General features: G+C 32.8%; 1 protein-coding gene across 2 annotated transcripts in view; it reads left to right on the top strand.

The window, feature by feature from the left end:
- Positions 1-19,459, top strand: part of LOC111004181 (forkhead box protein O) — a 72,757-nt gene that overhangs the window by 27,533 nt on the left and 25,765 nt on the right. The gene's annotated exons all lie outside the window — the stretch shown is intronic.

A 19,459-nucleotide genomic window follows, 5' to 3' on the forward strand; every position in this document is an offset into this window, starting at 1 on the left:
ACAAATCTTTAGTCCCGTTGAAAATTTACAGTTTCGGAGTGGTATTACCGCTAAGTTCAGCATTTAAATCGTTTTCAGTGAATATCGGAATTACCATAAGTCGGCGGAAAAATTCCGCTTGCCAGCGAGTACTGAAGGTCTCCTATTACCATATCAACTTGTATGCGCGTCTTTGCTGTAACTAATTTCATTTTATTTTATGGAAATATGAGCGTAACTCGAGTTTTTAACAAATGAATTGAATGTATGTGTATGTTTTTCTTATTGTATTACTTGCTAATCGTGTGATATCAATGAAGGAATTTCTAGTTAATCCTTTTAAGCATAATAATCATTGAAGTTAATGGTTTAAAAATCTTTTATAAAATCCCCTTGTGATCTGCAGATGTCGCCACAGTAGGCATTATAAGCGTGTCTATCCCATAGAGTTCGTAACCTTTAGTCTAGGCATAAATATTATCGTTAATAATAAATGCATGATATGGTCGTTTTGTATACGTTTTGTTTATAATCGAATCAAATAGAACTAAAAGACAAGGAAGCTTGTTAGTCTTTTGAATCTCCCTAATACGTTAAATACGATTATAATTGTAAAATAATGTTTGTAAATATCTATTCATTGAGTTTCAGTCACACAAATTAAGTCTATTTTAATAATATAAAGACGAAAGATTTATCGAAAAAAATTCAGCTTTGGAACACTACATTGTATGTCTTAAATAAAAAAAACTAGTAAAAACTGTGAAGCTGCTAGAGGCCGCCACTATAAAATAAAATATCAATATTAATAGCTTTTATTTTGAGTTTATGGCCTGGTATCAATATCAATAGCATCGACTCTATGCCATAGAGCGTTAGTAACAATTGAGTTCAATTACATAGATAAACGGTGCAATAGATTATAGACGGATTTCGGAATGGCGGGAATGTATTGTTAGCAACAGGCTGGGCGCCACGTGTGATGTGACCTTGCGGCGCTTCTCGTGGCTTCGCGGCGTTATAGATAACTCTAAAATTGTGTAATGCTGATAAAACGTCAAACTAAATGTGCCATTAACAAATGACTGAAATGAATTTTTCGTAAAATATTTTTGTAAGTGATTAAGAAATTTAATTTGTCAAAATAACAGTTCAGTGGTTTACATTTAAATATGTATAGTGTAAGTATAATATATAATTTATTTATTAAAATGACGATACGTATGTCAGTAAAAAGCCGCGATGTGGTTAAACAATAATTTTTCTTACACTTTTCATATGACAGAGTGTGTGTGAAATTTGGGATATAAAAGTATTGTTCTAAGTATATTTTAAATTGAATAATTTGAAATAAATATTCTATTTGACAATTTATTGCCTGACTATTCGCTGTAGACATTGTAGAGTGGACTGTGAACCTATCGGTAATACAATAATATTTTGTATTACCGATAGGTTCGGTTGACGAAGACATTCGGAATTTTTCATACATTTAATTTATTGGAACGAAGTTCCTTATTTTAAAAAAACGGCCGTAATTTGAATTCAACCAGGAAAAAAATAAACCTTAATCTGTGTTAGTTTTTTCTCTATGCCGTGTGTCTTTATCTGCACATATGAACTTAGAATTGTTTATAACAAAATTCGTTACCCTTCCGGAATCTGCTCGCGAGCGTACCACGAGTAATTTTGCATAAGGGAAAACGTAGATATCAAAGTGGCGACAATAGTTCGTGTTTATACGCAATATATTATGTGTATAAATATTATGTCTAGAAAATACATTATCTATATTTATTGCGTCGCATTATGGGTTTAAACATAAATGTTATATAATAACTCAGAACAGTTTTTTAAATTGGAGTAATGATTATAAATAAATCTTAAATATATATTATAATCTAATTAAAACGTTTTCGTTAATTTCAAGTTTGCGACATCAGCGCGTATATTGAGGGATCGACATCGTAATGGTTTTTGTCAAAAATTCTTTCTTACATAGTATAATAAAAAAAATCAAGGTTAGTAAGTTAATAAAAACTCTTTGTATTGGCAACGGGCACCCATCTTCTTTCTAGCCATGTTAAGTGTTGCTTAACCTTACTGAACAATAAGCGAATTTTTAGACGCTTACGTCCCATTCCCTTGTTTATAAACGAATATCTATAGGTATTAGCTATTGTTAAAATAATTAAGAAATACAAAAGCTTTAAGCTATCAAAGATATGGCTCTTATAATTATTTGGCAATACAAATCTATTATATCATCAGGGAAATAGGGCGATTGGTCCCGCGGTGACTGAAGGTCACGAAACCCTAATGACTTCCGCGTTCATCTCATACATAATGCAGTATGATTAGTGCGCGCGCGCCACTTGGGAATATTTTAATTGAACTTTGAACATGTAATTACGAGTTATGCGATAAACGTCTTTGCCGTATTTCTAGGCGTAAGTCTTTTAAGACGGTCGGCTTTCGTCGTCGTTTCGCTTCTGCCAGATTTACTTAATTTATTATTTAACTGACTATACTCTATACTCTGTAGTCATTGAATAATGTAGTCTAACCGTAGAGTATGAACTATAGACATATGTCAAAACATATGTCTATAGATTATACACTACGGTATATGTTGGCGCCATTTTAACTTTTAACTTTTATTGTTGTAAGAGATTGATAATGGAACATGACTAAAACGGCTACGCAAAATTTCATCTTTAATGCATCGCTTCATGTTGTGTATAATTTTTTTTAAATTGAGACTTCTTTATCCACGCTTGACTTGGGGAGTAAGCTGGCGAACGCGTGACGTAAGCGTTACGAAAAGTGTGATCGGGCAAGGCGAACGGCAGTTGAGTTGAAGATATAAGCAAGACAGAGCAGTGCGCGCGCACGTTTTCTTTCTCTCTTTCTCTTATAGCTAGTATATGAATGCAAAAATATTTATTTACCAATAAAAACAAGAAACAAACAAGCCAAATTCTTGTTATTCAATCATAGTCACTGGAGGGCACCCTCAAAAATATACAAGGAGAAAAACCAGAAGTGATGGAGTGTCTATGGCATAAAATTAGATCTATGGATTAGTTCAAACACAATTTTAATATCAAAATAATCCTCGCGTGTATAAAATAACAAATATTTTATCTAACTCTATGTTCTTTAATTTTTTTTTTTTTTGGTTCGGAAATACTTCTGTCGACTTAGAGTACTTCAAAAGAGCGTACCATTTCTTAAAAGGCCGGCAACGCACATACGAGCCTCCTGGCTATTATTTAACGTCAGGTATGCCTCCTCCTAATTAAAATGTTTTTTTTGTCATTTATCTCTGTGAACCCCTGCTGTTGAAATCAAAGAAATTATATAAGTTTTATCGCTTTGCTATCTATATTATCGTTATCACATATATACGATATCCTATCTTTATTCTCGAACGGAAAACTTGTTCGAAATAAACTTGAGTTCGTTACTATACTTGTAGTCGCAATACACCTCGTATTTGAAGATTAACACAATATAAACGAAAAATGTTTTTGTATATTAAATTTTCTTACATGACTTATACTTAATTTAAAGTACAGAATATATAAATAATATACGTGTCGTAGCAATTACTACTGGTATTTTAGGGTGAAGATCCCTCATTCTGCATACATAACTATTATATTTTAATAACAAGAGATTTGGTGTTACACAAGCCAATATGCCCGATTTTTAATTAATTCTCATTCTGTGGGACTTAATATGAATTATTATTTCTGAAATTTAAGTTTGCGCCATCTATTGCCAAAGTGGCGAATCACTTCAGTTATATTATATGCATTTTTTTATTGGGCACAAATGTTTAAAATTACAGTTTTTAAAAACACCGGACATGCTTTTTTGGTGAGGGTAATAAATATTTTATGTAAACTATTTTTAATTATATAAATAAATATTTACTTAACGAAAACTAATTAACTTATTTTGTTGCAGGTAATTGAATGCTGAGTTTATTAAACAAAGGTCAGAATGTTTAAACTTTAAATAATCCTCAACTTCAAATGGAATGTTCTTTCTGTGCAGTATATCCCGTGTATTTCAATCTAAATCGATAATTAAATAATTCGAATTCGTGAATATTTAAATCTGCTGCTATTTTAAATAGACTTCGATCTTAAGACCTTCGTTTATAATTCGCTCAAGGTAACTTGGAGGTCACCACACATTTTATTTCTTCGAAATCTCTATTAATTATTTTAAATCTCAATTATTATTAGAAAATTAAGTTCGTTGGTTGGTTATTATGTATACACAGAAATTTTGTTAAAGAGATGTATTCGTGTATATAGGATTAACTATTAATTTTAATAAAACAAAGATATAATCACTTTTTTCAAAAACGATTTTTTTTAATTATATGCTTACCACATATAATTAAAAAATTAAAATAAATTAAAATCATCAAATACCTTGTACAATTTCTCTTCTAAAAATGCAAGAAAATATTTTCGATATAGAAGTCCTATTAATTTATTTCATTCATTAGTCATAGTCTTAATAGAAGATCTTAAAGAATACAGAAGTATTCTTTAAGATCTTCTATAGAGCATATTTTGCTCAAAATCAGTGTCTTAGTTCTACCCAGTCGTGATGTTAGTCTTTCTAAATAAATGGATAGTTTTCTGATAATGTCTTGATTCATTTTATTAATGTAAAGTTAGTTTTTTGTATAACTTTCTTTTATACAAAATTTTCCTGTTAATAACTCCATAAGATCATGCAATATAGTGTACTGTGCGTGTGACAGGACACCTGTCGCACATAACGGCGTAATATGAGAGATAGGCTATTAATAATAGACAGCAAATGCATTGCAATTTTACCTTTCTATATAACATATATCTACATACTTAATTGATTATTTTTCATCGTACGTCGACCTTGTCTATTGATTATTTTTATGGGCGAACCGGTGATTCGCGTAGAAAGAAGCGTTTACCGCTAACCAAGCCTGAGCCAGGCTTACGGGTGTGCTGCCGGCTTTTACCTTATTATATCCCGGTTTTGTCGGTATTTTCCTAGCATACGATATTATGTAATAATAGCAAGAAGACATACTTTAAAAGTGAATTTGCAAGAATTCATAATTTTCCGCAAACTTAAATACCTACGTTTTTTTTAACAATAGCTTACGGTACTTTTGTTTTAAAAATATAGCTTTACGATAAAGTTAAGTTTTGTTTAATTTTCAACATTTTTTCATAAATTTAGGCTGAAGTATTACAAACTCCCTTTCTGTCATGTGAGTAATTAAATCTGTTTTTGGTTATTATCGTGAATGTGTGGTTAGCACAGGAATAGTAGATACAAGAGCATGTATGTAACTCGCATTGAACTATATGATGAAACCCACAGTAGTAAGCGTTATGATTCCGTTGTTCTCTGTGTTTCTTCGCTTGTGCACTATGGGTCAGTCTGAATCTGAAGGAGAACGAAGTCGAACTTCTGTTTTTCAAATTACATTTATTACATACGAGTCATAACTGTTAACACATTAAGTGCTCTTTTTCGGATTCATTGGGTGGGGTCATAGTAGCGGTGCTGCCCATTCGGACAGGTGCGATTGTCCCGTTCTTTTTTTTTCCATCGTCCCTAGCTTTCGGATCCGAGTATTCTGCATCCAATGTGCTGTATTCCGACCACTCAGTTTCGAAAATTATTTCTTAATAAAAATAATAATATACATATTTTCAAACATTCATATTATAAGTGTGTCTCTCGTATGGAAGAAACGTTCAGTATTTGACTAAAATTCAAATAAAAACACCGAAGTCTCCAACGCACGTCTCTAGTCTCAATTGAGATAAGCCGCTGTGGTCGAGTCCGCCTGACATTATATAGGCTAAAGCAAAACTGTACAAGCAAAGTTTTATCGTCAGTAAAAATTCATAGCAAGTGGCTGGTGCATGCATATCGCTAAATCCATTAGCCGAATTAGTGCAGTGAGGGGCAACAAAAAATTCAATTTGCCAACGTTGTGCAGTCTGGAAAAAAACTATTGGTAGCTAAAAATTATATCCATTTTTCCGGACCGCCTCAGGATAATAGAGCTGGGGATTTAAATCAGATTAACTCGTTCGCTTATGGACTGGAAATTTAATAAATCAAAATATAAAATTAGATAATGAAGTCTGATGCTCGAGTGAAAAATTATATCAGATATTGCGTTTTTTGGTAATTCTATTATTGCTTTTATTGGTATATTTCCCTGGATTTTGCGATATCTTTGACATAAAAACAACATTTTTTAGGTCTGATTTCTGTGTGTCTGCTTCATGATCATTTTTCAATCTAATAGGCAAGTAGATGATCAACCTTCGTAGACGTTTTCCTTCGCCGTTCAAGCGAATGCTAAATGCGCACTTAGAAAAAAATGTCCATTGGTGCACAGCCGGGAATCGACTCTTCCACCTCAGAGAGAGACACTAGGCCAACACGGCTTTGACTTAGATAATGCAAATTATCTTATATATTTAATTTCATTATAAATGTAGTCGCTACATTTATAAACTCAAATAGCTTTTTTTGTCTTTTCTATTACAACTTGACTTTGATATAAAGTAAACAAAACTAAACAGAATTAACTAATTGATACTACGATAAATAGATTTTGTGTTTGACACTCAGACATACCGTAACCGCCAAAAGGATATTATTATCATTTCGCAGGAAACTAAACTGACTTACAGCCTATAAATACTTAAACCACTAAACCACATAGGCATGCTCATTTGTACTTATGCAACTTATCAATTCGCAAATTATTTGAGAGCTTTTTAGATAAATAAATCCGAGGAAACTCAAATCCTTTTGAATTATATCGTTATTCTAAGATGTTATTTCAATAAGCTCATTAGGATTTATCGTTTTTTGTTATTATATTTCTCTTTTAACAATATTTAGGCGAGTCGCTTTTCTATGTACGTGGAACCGTTTTATTTGAATATTCGAATTACACAATATCGTTTTTCATTAAAATTACGCTAGTAGTACAGAAAAATTTGCAAATAAATTTATGATCCTAGTTTTGCTTTTTACAGGACTTTTATGATAATATTTTTTTTAATAAATAACAATAAATTGAATGGTTTTTTTACAGACAAAAATACCAAGTGAAATCACTAGATGGCGCTTATCAATATGTATAACGGGAAAATTACCAAATGCTAGAAATAAGTGAATGTAATGTCAATAAACTTTTAAGTTTTGATTATACAAACACGGAATTACCTTCAGGCCCTTAATTTTGTAGACATGAAACACCAAGGCGGACTAGTAATGTGTAACTGAACCGGTTAAGTAATACACCTAAAAACGCAAATTAGCTTTAATCTCCTTTAAAATTTTCCGTACATTTACACCTCAATGTCTGCGGAGAGCTTTTAATAACGGTTGTTCGATGCTGAAATTGAAATTTTTTTAGTACTAAAAGCACTCTTTAGGACAGGCTGTGTTACTTCCAAATTTTAGTGGTGGTTAGTTAACCAATGGTAAGATGAGAATCGCAAGTTAGTTTAGCCTTGGTGTAGTTAACTGTGCCTACTAGTGTGATGAGGACCAGTACTGAAGATGTGAGCGCGAACCCGTGCATCAATACGTTTTGCTTTTCAATCTGTTTAAATGATTAAAAACCTCTTATGGGAACATACACGTATCTTTATAGGTCATTCATAACCAGGCCCTAATTTCAGAAAATATAGAAAAGCTCTTGGTAAATTGTGCAAAAACCACTTCTATTTCATTCGAAATCTTTTATGTATAAAATGTGTTGAATCTTATTTAATTTGTTTCTTCTTACGATAAATGTTCTAGCCATTTTCAATTCGCTTATCTGATTTAGTATTTAAATGTCACATTAGAATAGACATCCAAAGCGGCAATAAAAACGATCCTTTTGATGTTGAAGGATCTTGCACCTAAAGCTGGTAAGGTTGTATATCACGCCAGCGACTTTATATCGCATTATGAGATCAAATCCTTAAAGATCATTTATACTATGAAGAAAGTGAAATGTCACTGTTAAATGACAGCCGAATAGTCAATTGTCTGTATATTAGTAAAATCAATAGCGCCCAAAGACAAGCTTTAATTTTTTAATAATATTATTAAAAAATTAAAGACAAGGGACTAAAGAAGTTGCCAAAAGTCGGTCAACTGTATATTTATATTTTTTATATTAGCACAATTAGATTCGAGAAGAGAGACATTCGTATATTAGCATGTAGACACTTAGTGTGCATTTAAAACAATAGGCGATTTGAAAATATTTATAATACATTGCGTTTAAGTTCACTCTGTGCCTATATTTTCCTGTTCCTATCAAACCAGAAATGAACAAGTAACAACAACGTATTTTAATAAAAATGTTTCGTTATGTCCGAATTTATTTTGCGTTACAAGATACTTACTAAAAAATAATCGACAAGTATTTTATGAATCATTTTTAATGTCTACTCTTAAATATTCTAAATTAAAGTTTTATTGCTGCAAAAAAAAAAAATCTGCATGTTGAAACAGTATCGACATGTTTTAATTTTTATTATATTCATCCACAGATCTTTGTTTTAAATTAATCTTTCTTACAACAATGTTTTAGGACTCTTTGCTATAACTACATTCTTATAACAAAGTGTATATTTGAAGTGTGCATGTATGTATTGTAAATACATACATATTTTCAAAAATAAAATTCTCTTAGCTGTTTTTTTTACCTGGATTGCTTTAAACTTTGTAGCACAACCTTACAAGGCCTGTCTGGCCGGTCTGTTGCATTCAGCCTTTAGATACACTACGTTGTTTAATGTTAATTAATTCTTAATCCAAATTATTTAAATTAAAAATGGCTGGCTGGTAAACACTGAAAAAGTTTTAATATAATATATATATATATATATTCAACCTTTTATTCAAATGACAATCGTTACGTCAATTATCTTTTTAATAATGCATGTTGAGTGAGGCGGAAACAAGCGGAAATATTTTAAACTACCGACTACTTTAATTCATTTAATTAATCACAATTACGGCATTTACCTACTTAAAGCTCACATATACGATTACATTTAAATATCGGCCTTTAAGGCTGTGAGTCATTGAACAAATTTATAATACCCATTTTCTGAACCCATGCAATAATTATAAATATAATACAAAACAATATTTAACATTAAGTCTACAGTGTCCTGGGACATGTGGGGCTCATCTAGCTTTTTTCACCTAATTAACTCTAGTCCATGGTTTGAAGGTCATTCCTCCATCGCCTGATTTGTCCGTCACCTTTCAGTATTGAATCTTGTCCATTTCTCACGACTAGCTCTTGTCGTGTCATGTCAAATAAACTTAATAGAACACTTTTTTACTAACAAAGGCTGACTACTACTTTATCTCCATGCATCTGTCGCAGCCAACTAGCTTAATTAGCCGTTCAATTAACAGGCTAGCCTTTTAACTAAACGGCGCCGTTTAACTAGCGGCCTGAAAGTTGAGTTTGCCGACGCCATATTTGACAGTTTGACGAGTTTCGTTTCGAGTTTGAGAGTGGCAGAAAGTGGAATTAAGTTTAAATTAACAGTCAACAGGCTAGGTATGTAATGAAACGTCAATCGAAGTCATTGGCTAGTTGTTTGATCAACTGGCGAAACATCTTTCAAGCCGCTTGTTAAACGGCGCCTTTTGTTTAAAAGGCTAGGATGTTAATTGAACGGCTGATTAAGGCAGTTGCTGATTAAGGCTGCGACATATCCATGTTTTAAACCCAAAAACGAATGTAGTAATTTAAATTATTATACACTACTTTTTACTCAAGTTCATTAGCGTTTGCATACAAAAAATCTCTGCCTATTTTTTGTCTAGCTTTTCTACGCTGTCGAGACCCTAAATCGATGTGACGTGTTTCACGTGACCTCCAGAGCTAATCTTATTTTCTTTTTTTAATTTAATTTATATACTCGCACTGGTTACACATGCCGCATAGTTTTTACGATGATGGTATCATTATATATGAAAACCGTGATTTAATCAAAATTACAAAAATAATCATTGTATCGCCTATCTATAATGTATCCAGAAATGGTTGAAATATTTAATCGATTTAATCCGATTAAAACAGAAAAGGTACAATCCGCGTACTCAGACACTGCATTTAGCTTTAAACTTGCTTGATTCTTTTTGCACTTTGAAAGTTTTCTTGTAACATTTTAGCGTTCGAGCATTTTCCACGGTCGCGTCGAGTTAATAAGTTCCCGTTTTAAACTTTTAGGATATGAGATAACAAGGAGACGTTTTGGCTAAATCCACTTTTATGTCCTGGATTACTTTGCGATGCGATGTTCGGATTAAATCTGAAGTTTAATAATTTAAGAATGAGACCATTCTTAAATTAAACTTCATAAAAAATCCAAACATACGAATCAAAAGACCTTAAGAATTTGTTTGTACTAAATTAACTACAATTTTTTTAATAGAACAACGGGCAAACAAAAGGAGGCTTAAATTAAGTGATACGGCCGCCCAAGGACACTCTCAATCCCAGGGGGCTCGCGAGTGCGTTGCTGGCCTTTTAAGAATTGTTACGCTCATTTCTTGAAGGACCCTAAGTCGAATGGGTTCGGAATTACATCAGAATGCCTTGAAAAAACTCGTGTAACGAAAATTCTTCATTGTTACGTCTCCTTCTTCGACTTACGAGTCCCTTAAAAAAAGAGGGCACCTATTCTTAAAAGGTCGGTAGCGAACTAGCGGTATTAAGAGTTTCTATAGGTGGTATCACTGCATTTATTCTTTAAAAAACAGAAGAAAATTTAATTTACACTCTTTTGATGTCATGCATACCGTAAATTTAAATCTTCATTCGTGCGTATGCCAAATGGAATTATCTTTGCAACAATCCCTTGAAGCGTACGGCGCCTCTATGACCTTCATATTTTTTCCCTTCAGCACCTAAATTACTCGAAACGTAATAGTTTTCACCTATTACCGTAGCCGGCCGAATTTATTGCTTTCCTCTGTTGATTTATCTTAGCCCGCCGGATTAACTACCGCTAACTTGGCGATAGTTAAGACTATCTGATAGTAGGAAAGCATTCCTTTTATCTAAATTGGTGCGCTCCCAATAAAGATTCGCCGGCGTCTGTCGTAAACCATTCGCCCCATACGCTTCATTATGGGGCAAACTTTTAGATATGATGGTACGTTTTATTGTCCACCGATGTCGCTAGATCCCTATCGATAATGAGGTTTCGTGACATGAGTGACGGCTGAGGCACAATCTTCGGTCACCTAGAGCTTTTTCTCATTATTTTCACCGAAACGTCAGACTAACGATGGATTTCTATTGTTCGTACAAGTGGCGATTATACAAGTACCATTTTAATTTATCGAGGTATATTATGACATTGTTCTTTGTTTATTCCATGTTTAGTATTTTTATTGTATTTCTTTTTATTTTAGTTTAGCTTTGAAACAAATCGGTGACGCTAAAACCTTTTATTTTGGCAAGTAGGTTATCAGTCTCCTGTGCCTGGAACAACTGGTTGGGTTTAAGACTAGCCGGTTTCCTCGCGATGTTTTCTTTCACCGTTCGAGCGAATGTTAAATGGGCACAAGAAGGAAAGGTGGTGGTGTCCAATTGTGCACAGCCGGGAATTGATCCTACTACCTGAGTGATGAAAGTCGCACGCTAAAGCCACTAGGCCAACACTGCTCGAACATTGATAATATGTATTTCGAGCTCGAGCTTTGATTTCAATATAATCAGTACATATGTTGTTTTAAACGATGTCGTCGTACAATTTCCTCTCGCTCGTTATAATTTCCTTAAAGGTTTAACTTCCGAACTTAATACAAAGAACATAAATCTCCTAATTGAATTTGTCATAAAAATTGTAAGTTTAGCCAGATCTGCGAACTACATTTAATGCTTTCCCCTTAGGGAACTTGTAATATATTGAGAGTGCTAAGTTTTGTTACGAGAATTCTATTCATGAACTTTCCTCATGATTCTCTTGCTTGTAATCCTTTCATCTGGATTAAAATACGAGGTCAAAAGGAAGATTTCTTATTGCTGTTTGAGTTACGCAAAATAGAAGTACTTTGTATTGGTTTTTTATACTTATTTATAATTATTTCGGGTACGTTTTAATGATAACGTTTCGTTTTTTTTATATATTAATAAATTCTCAAACATGCTTAAAAACACAAGGAAATGCCATTACAAATTGTACAAAAACCCAATTATACTGAAACACGTAATATATGTATATACAGTATTGAAAAAAAATGGTATATTAAAACTATGAACAAATAAAAAAAAATCAAATACACAACTACACGCAATACTCGTCGAGCGAGTTTGCTTATCTTGCCGAAGCCGCGTACAAATTATTTGAAGAAATCTATTAGGTATGAGGGTGTGCAATTATTTTATCAATTACCGTCTCAAATTCGCAATATTGGAGTGTTTGACAAATTCAAAAAGGCAGTAAAGATGCATGTTAGAATGAACACAGTTGACTGAAATTAAGACAGCTTATGGCGACGTGTATCTCGCTCGTATATATTATATATATACATATTAATATTAAGTATCTCTTGTAAATAAAATATATTTTTTTGTAATGAGAAATTAAGTTTAAACATTACAAATAAATAAAAACTTACCCTATTAAACATAAACAAGATCACGGTGCATAAAGATTTTTTTATAACATTGTTCATCTCAGTTAGATAATTACCTTCTAGTAGTTGTTCAAAGGAAAGTTCTATTAGTGTATAGAGTTTAAACGCATCAAGGTCGAGAATCATTTAACAGTCATTTTGCATATCAAATACTACATATTTCTGAGGCTGCATTATAAGCAAAAATATAAGCTTTGCTACATGATATAAATTACAATACGTTATCAACTTTCCTAACTATAGCTAATTTGTATTTAAATTCGCTTTAAGTTCTCATACTTTACTATTTTTATTTTACTGAGCAGTTGGCCCACTTGAGCAATACCTCAATAACCGTTACTGAAGATGCGTTGACGTGTAACAAAACGAACCTCATTTTTAAAACGATCACGGTTAGTAAACCTTTATATTCTTATATTTTTGGCTAATTATCACATTTTTATATAATATACTAGCAGACTCGGCCAAGCGTTGCTGTGGCTTAGGTTTTTATTGTATTACATAGTAGTAAACTATTCAAGGGAAACGGTAGGAGAACTTATGGGAAACGTTGGTACTTTTAACACAGCGCCATCTGTTAGAATTATATCAAATTAAAAACAAATAATTTGCAATAAAATAACATTGCGACTATAATTTGAGATTTAAACTATCCTATCTCTCAAGTTGGATCGAACTGCACATGGTGTGACACGAGATTTATACATATTGAGATATAAAAACGCTAAACTAACACAAATTACTTTTGCACCTATAGATTCATATTTTTAATCCTATATGAGTTTCCACGTAGACAATTAGTCCGACAATGACCGTTCCATATTCTATACTAGTAAGTTTCATGTAGAACGATTCCCGTCTTATTTTAATATTTAACATTAACACATCGTAGGGAAGTTTTGTGATACGGAAGATTCGTTTTTTTTAACTCCTTTACTCGTAAAAACTTAACCAGTCTAATTACTACTTTACTGGACCTGGATGTTTCCCCAGTTTTTTTGAAAGGATCGTGAACTAAGAGTCACAGGAGCCTTACTGCGTCTTAGCATATTTTTTTTTGGCTTTTATTCCCCACACGCCCGGCGACCTATAGAGTAAACACAAAAAATAAACAATTTTTAAAAGTACTCTCTCATCTCTCTCTGTCAAATTGTGTTTATCCTTTGATAAAAAGACAAGTTAAAAATGCGCGTAGAACCCTTGATTAAGGGAGACTAAGAATCTAAGCTTTAAATCTCACCAATGCAATTTAATAAGTTCGTCACTTTCTTTTAACAAGAATTAAAGCCGTACATTTCATTAAAATAATCAAAGTAATTTATTTTCAGAAATGAATATGTACTTGCTTAATAATGATTTAAATTATTACCCCTTTCAAACGAAAGTTCTCTTATGAATCGCATCTCGATTAACATAAAACAGAAGTTGTACTAAGACAGTTATGCCCAAAGTTATAAAATCTTACGTGTTCCGGAGTATTTCACTTCAATTACCAGTTGAAATAGTGCCAATAAATCAGTACCTTTATTTGTGTCTTCGTACGAAACTATGTCAATCTAACTTTTGAGATTCGCTTCCTTACTTAATAAGGCAAGAATGTTGCTAGGCAACTTGTATTTTAAAAGTTTTTGTTATTTGAGTTATTAAAAATAATACGGGTTTGGAATATTATTGTAACTTTTTAGAATTTTTACGCATACGTAATGTTAATAAAAGAGGTAGTTTTAAATATATAGATTGAGATTAGATTAATCTATAAAGTATACACTATATTACAAAGACATAGAAAAAACTGTGCCATAACAATTAGCAAAAGACATTTTCTTATGTATTTTAATTTAAGAATTTTACGACTTTTTGCTCCCTTGCATCTTTTCGTTGAGGTGAAGTTTTACTTTCATAAAGAATGACAATCACTAAAAGCGACTAAATCGGACAGATATATATGCTTTAATACCAAATAATAATTAAGTACTTTTTAACAAAAGTACATGTGGTACAATTCTATAGTTAATTTTAATGTAAGATTTTGTTTAATATATAATATTTTGTTTTAAATTTTTTTGTAAAAGCTTGACTTACCACTCCAGATGTCGATTTTTTTTAACATAAATACGTTAAATATAAATCGGAGAATGTAAAAATATATCTACAGTATCGCAATAACTGTAATGAACCCTTACGATGGCGTCGCGTTGGCGCGCTTTCCCTCGCTACCGAAAAAGTTGCAAGTTGGTGGGCGGCGCCGAAGAACATTCAAATTTATTGATTGTCCCGAGCTTCATTACAGCATCCCTCAAAACTCCACTAACCTAGCCCTTCCGACACTATCACATTACTTTTTATACTGCGAAAACGGTCGTATCTTTTTTTCATCGCCGGTTATTATTGTCCGTTAAACTTTAAGTGCTCGGCGGCTAACTTTCGATGTCTTGGTGATTTACGATGCGCAGTTTCCAAGTGTTTTATCGAGCATAAATGTTCGCTACTTGTTGAGATTGAAGGTCGCTTGGTTATGAACGCGTGTCAATGTTTTATTACGGGTATTATTTTAACGATTTAATGAGTTTTGGAAGTTGGATGTAGTAAGGGGTTTGGTGAGATCTAGGGGTGTCGAGAGGGGCGAGGGGGGGCAATGATCCATTAATCTGGCAGAAGCTGATGTGGCGCCGCCAACATACCTGCCGACGCGACGCGCGGACGCCTATCTAACGACACAGTACTATAATTCAATGTGCGAATGTGTACTATACGATTGTTATATTCGGGAAGTATTTAACGATTTAACATAGCAAACTGCTGTTAAGATTTTATCAGAGTTTAAACTTGAAAAATTTAGACGGTAATTTTTTAATTTTTGTTTTTATGTCTCATTTAGATTTCTTAGATCCTCCCTAATTGGTATCATGAATTTTAAGTACAATGTATGAGATAAAATCTCCAGGCGTCTGACAGCTATGGCTTTATCACGCTGAGATCCGGACACCGGAAATAGTCCACTAGATGTTCCGTCTATTTATTGGTGATACATCATTTTTCTGGAATAAGCTTCGACTTGATCGCAGCTAATAATCTTATGTTATTTTTACCGTAAATAATGTAGTACAATGATAACATCGCCTAATTCCGAGCCCCAATTCGTTGAGTGGAATATTTTACTTATCCCACTGACGTGCCTCCAAGCACGAGTTAGGCTCATATTGTGACGTATGCCTCGCATTTGTTACACACCTACATCATTTATCGACAAGATCGATGAACGCACGGCGTTACGAGGTGACTGACCCACTATCTCGTTGCATGCTCTATCTGTCAAGTTGCACGATTTTTGTGCAGATAAAATTTAGTACGTTCCAACGTAACGCAAATTTGGCGTTTGATATACGAACGGCACTGAATTTAAATGCAAGCTCACACGATGCATCACGTCACAACGCGGAAACAGTGGCGTCGCTCGCCCACCCCACTACGCAACTCTGTCGCCATATTTCAATCGCTGAATTGACACATTGCTGTTGGAGACCATAAAGTTTTCAAAACTTTAACCTGGCATATTTACCTGAATGTCCTTGCTGGTTACAGAGTCTTGACGAAAAACTCGCAGGTCGCGTATCACCGGTGAAGTTTTCTCATAAATTGGCGGTCATTCGACGTGAATATGCTGACTGAGAGAGTAACAAATATGCCAAGTTACGTAGTTATAACAGCGATATGTAAGTTTTGTGATACTTCACCATTAAGTTTATGGAAACGGCTGAGATTACATCGCACTTTCTGAAAGCTTTGCGTAATTCCAACTTGTCATTTTCTATATCCATAAGAACTCGTTAATCTAATTTCTCGACGTTTTAAAAATGAATTGAAATATCTTCACGTAATCTATCAAGCTAATTGTAAATTAATTGGGGAGCAGTTTTCACGCGTGGGTGCTTGGATCTTGACAATGCCGCGATAAAATGATTAATTTTTGTGCAGGCGTCGAAGATGTCCGCGGATACGTCTTTGAACGATTAATCTTATGCCTTGAAAACATTCCCACTGCTATTGTGAGACGATCCAGTTTTTTCTCCCATTAAGTCTTACCGTTAGTTGGTCGCGCTCCCATCTCATCCAGTCTATTGAAGGATTGAAAAGGTGTTTGCGTTTCGCGGAAAGAAAAATAGATCTCCCCTCGGTTTAAAACCTTTATTCATCGCCACTTAGGCTTCGATAGTTATTACAAAATGTTTTAATTTTCCATCGTCATTGAGATACAATAGAACTCACTAAAATGAATTTTATACAGTCATCTCGACTCGTTTGTAAGAGTTTTCTTCGGAAATGCATTGTTAAAATGCCTGAAAAAAATACAAACATCATAACATCGACAATTGTTGTAAATTTTGTATTCTATTAAGTATCTTTAAAATATTTTAATTCCAATAAAGAATTTAACAAATATTTGATTTTTTCCAAACATAGAAACATGCTTTAAGTCTTGTCTAAAAATATCACTTTTACGCATACTTTTGCATTTGCCTCTCAACCTTGAGGACGTGTATTCGAATAACAGCTGTGCACCAATCGATTTTTTTAATACGCACTTAACGCTCGCTGGTACCGTGAAGGAAAACATCGTGAGGAAACCGGCATACCTCAGAGCAAAAAATCAACGCAGTATCTAAAAGCTCATTTATTAAGAAACATAAATGATCAGGTAACACAAAAATTCAGGCCCAGACACAGATTTATTTTCCTATAATTTAAAAATATACAGTTAAAACCGTTTATGACAACATCGTTAAGAAAAACATACCGGTTATATATTTTTGTTTTTTTTTATATAGAACAGGGGGCAAATGGCAAAGTGATATATTGACCAAAATGAAAGGTCGCGGCTGAAATTTATCATATTAGGTTCTTCATAACAACGTATAATATGAAATATGAGTAGTCCTTTTGATGTTGTTATAACATTTAGACTGTAATTAATATTATTAATTACAAAAGTACCTATTCAATCTTGATGGTACGTCTGTTAATTGCAAGAGCGATAAAAACAAAAAGATGTTTCACTTAGAGGAGTTGAATTGTTGGCGTGAGCCCAGATCTAAATTCGAGTATCGCTGCTCTTGACCCCACCTAAGAAGCTACACAGTGTGCCAATATTGGGCGTTATGGTCGCGATGCTAATCGATTCGCTTCCGTTTTAGTTATTCAAGAGTTTACCATACCTGAAGAGAAAAAATGATCTGAAGTAAATTAAAATTATAAATGCAATTACAGCTTTTTTAATGTTAACTAGTGTTTATTGTAACAAGTATTAGTGACGAGATGGACAATTAAACTTTATCAATTAGCGCCTTTGACTTATTAGAAAATTGCCACCAGAAATATTACAATAAAAATAGATAAAAACTGTAATGATTTACGACGAATACACGCATTGCATACGAGATATTTTCGTCGACTCGACTTTATAAAAAATACTCTGCAACATGTTTTATTTATACACTTTCACATATACTAGTAAATGTATAAATCAATATAATAAGATATATTTTTTTAAATCATTGCGAGAGATTTTCAGCATAACTTGCTTGCTGAATATAATTATTTTTACGCCATTAAACAAATCTTAACATATAATTATGTAATTACCGGGATTGGTAGAAATACATTAATTTTAATCCAACCTTTATCAATTTTTATATGACAACAAAGCAATAAACCATCAAAAAATTAGTTGAGGAACATTTAGGGTAGTATAACTTATATACTTATAAAAACTTATGATATATTCAGATCTACAGATCAACAGTTAAATTGTTAAACTTACTCTCTTATATAATCAGCTATTTTTATGACCCACACAATTTATTAATTAGCTCCAGTTATATATCTTTGTGATATTGATTACGTTGAATGCTTATAATGAATGCCCTGATCCGACCGTTTATCTGACGATATTTTCCGCGTCTATTTATACTCCTTTAGATATATACAGGAAACTGTTTATCTAATTTAATACTGAAGGCCTACGTACACCCCAGCTTTAGTGCGTGCTAACTTCGACTGTGCTAAGTAATACACATAATATCTTAATTAATAAATGTCTCGTATAGTAAAGAAAATCTTGCAAGAACTGTCTCTGTAAAGAACAAAATATATAATAAAGATTATAGACCAATACGTGATTACAATGAATGTATGCACATAAATAATAAATTCAGAATGGCATACAACCTCGGCAGAAGTGAATTATGAAAATTTCAATGTTTTATTAAGTTAAACTTGCTGCGGTGGCTCTAAACGAATTTATTTACTTAGTTATCGGAAAAGTCGCTTTCTAACGTTTCGGTAAGTTGAATAATTAAATTTGTCAGCGGTTGACACGGCTGGATTTTCTTCAAAATCCTCAGTACTGTCACGTTTTGGATCTTCATTGTGTCATTGTGATTCACTGATTTGAATTATTTATTGTTTGATTTCAGGAGGGTAACAATTTTACTCCAATTTCAGAAGTGTAATTAAATCACGAAGTTCAAATAAACAAACCTTTATTGTTTCTTAGTTTATTTTTACATAACAACAGTATATGTTTTTAATGAAATATTATCCTTATAAGGGTTTCAAAACACCTTACAAAAATTCAAATAAAGCTTATATCATTTCTTCTTTGACACATGAATCGATGAGCTTTTAATAAATTAATTTAGAAGAATATATTTCAATGTAATAAGTTTAAATTTGTAAAATTGCTAATCTTGTTTTTGTCATATAA

Source organism: Pieris rapae, chromosome 7, assembly GCF_905147795.1.
Source record: "Pieris rapae chromosome 7, ilPieRapa1.1, whole genome shotgun sequence".
In the NCBI taxonomy this organism is placed as follows: Eukaryota; Metazoa; Arthropoda; class Insecta; order Lepidoptera; family Pieridae; genus Pieris; species Pieris rapae.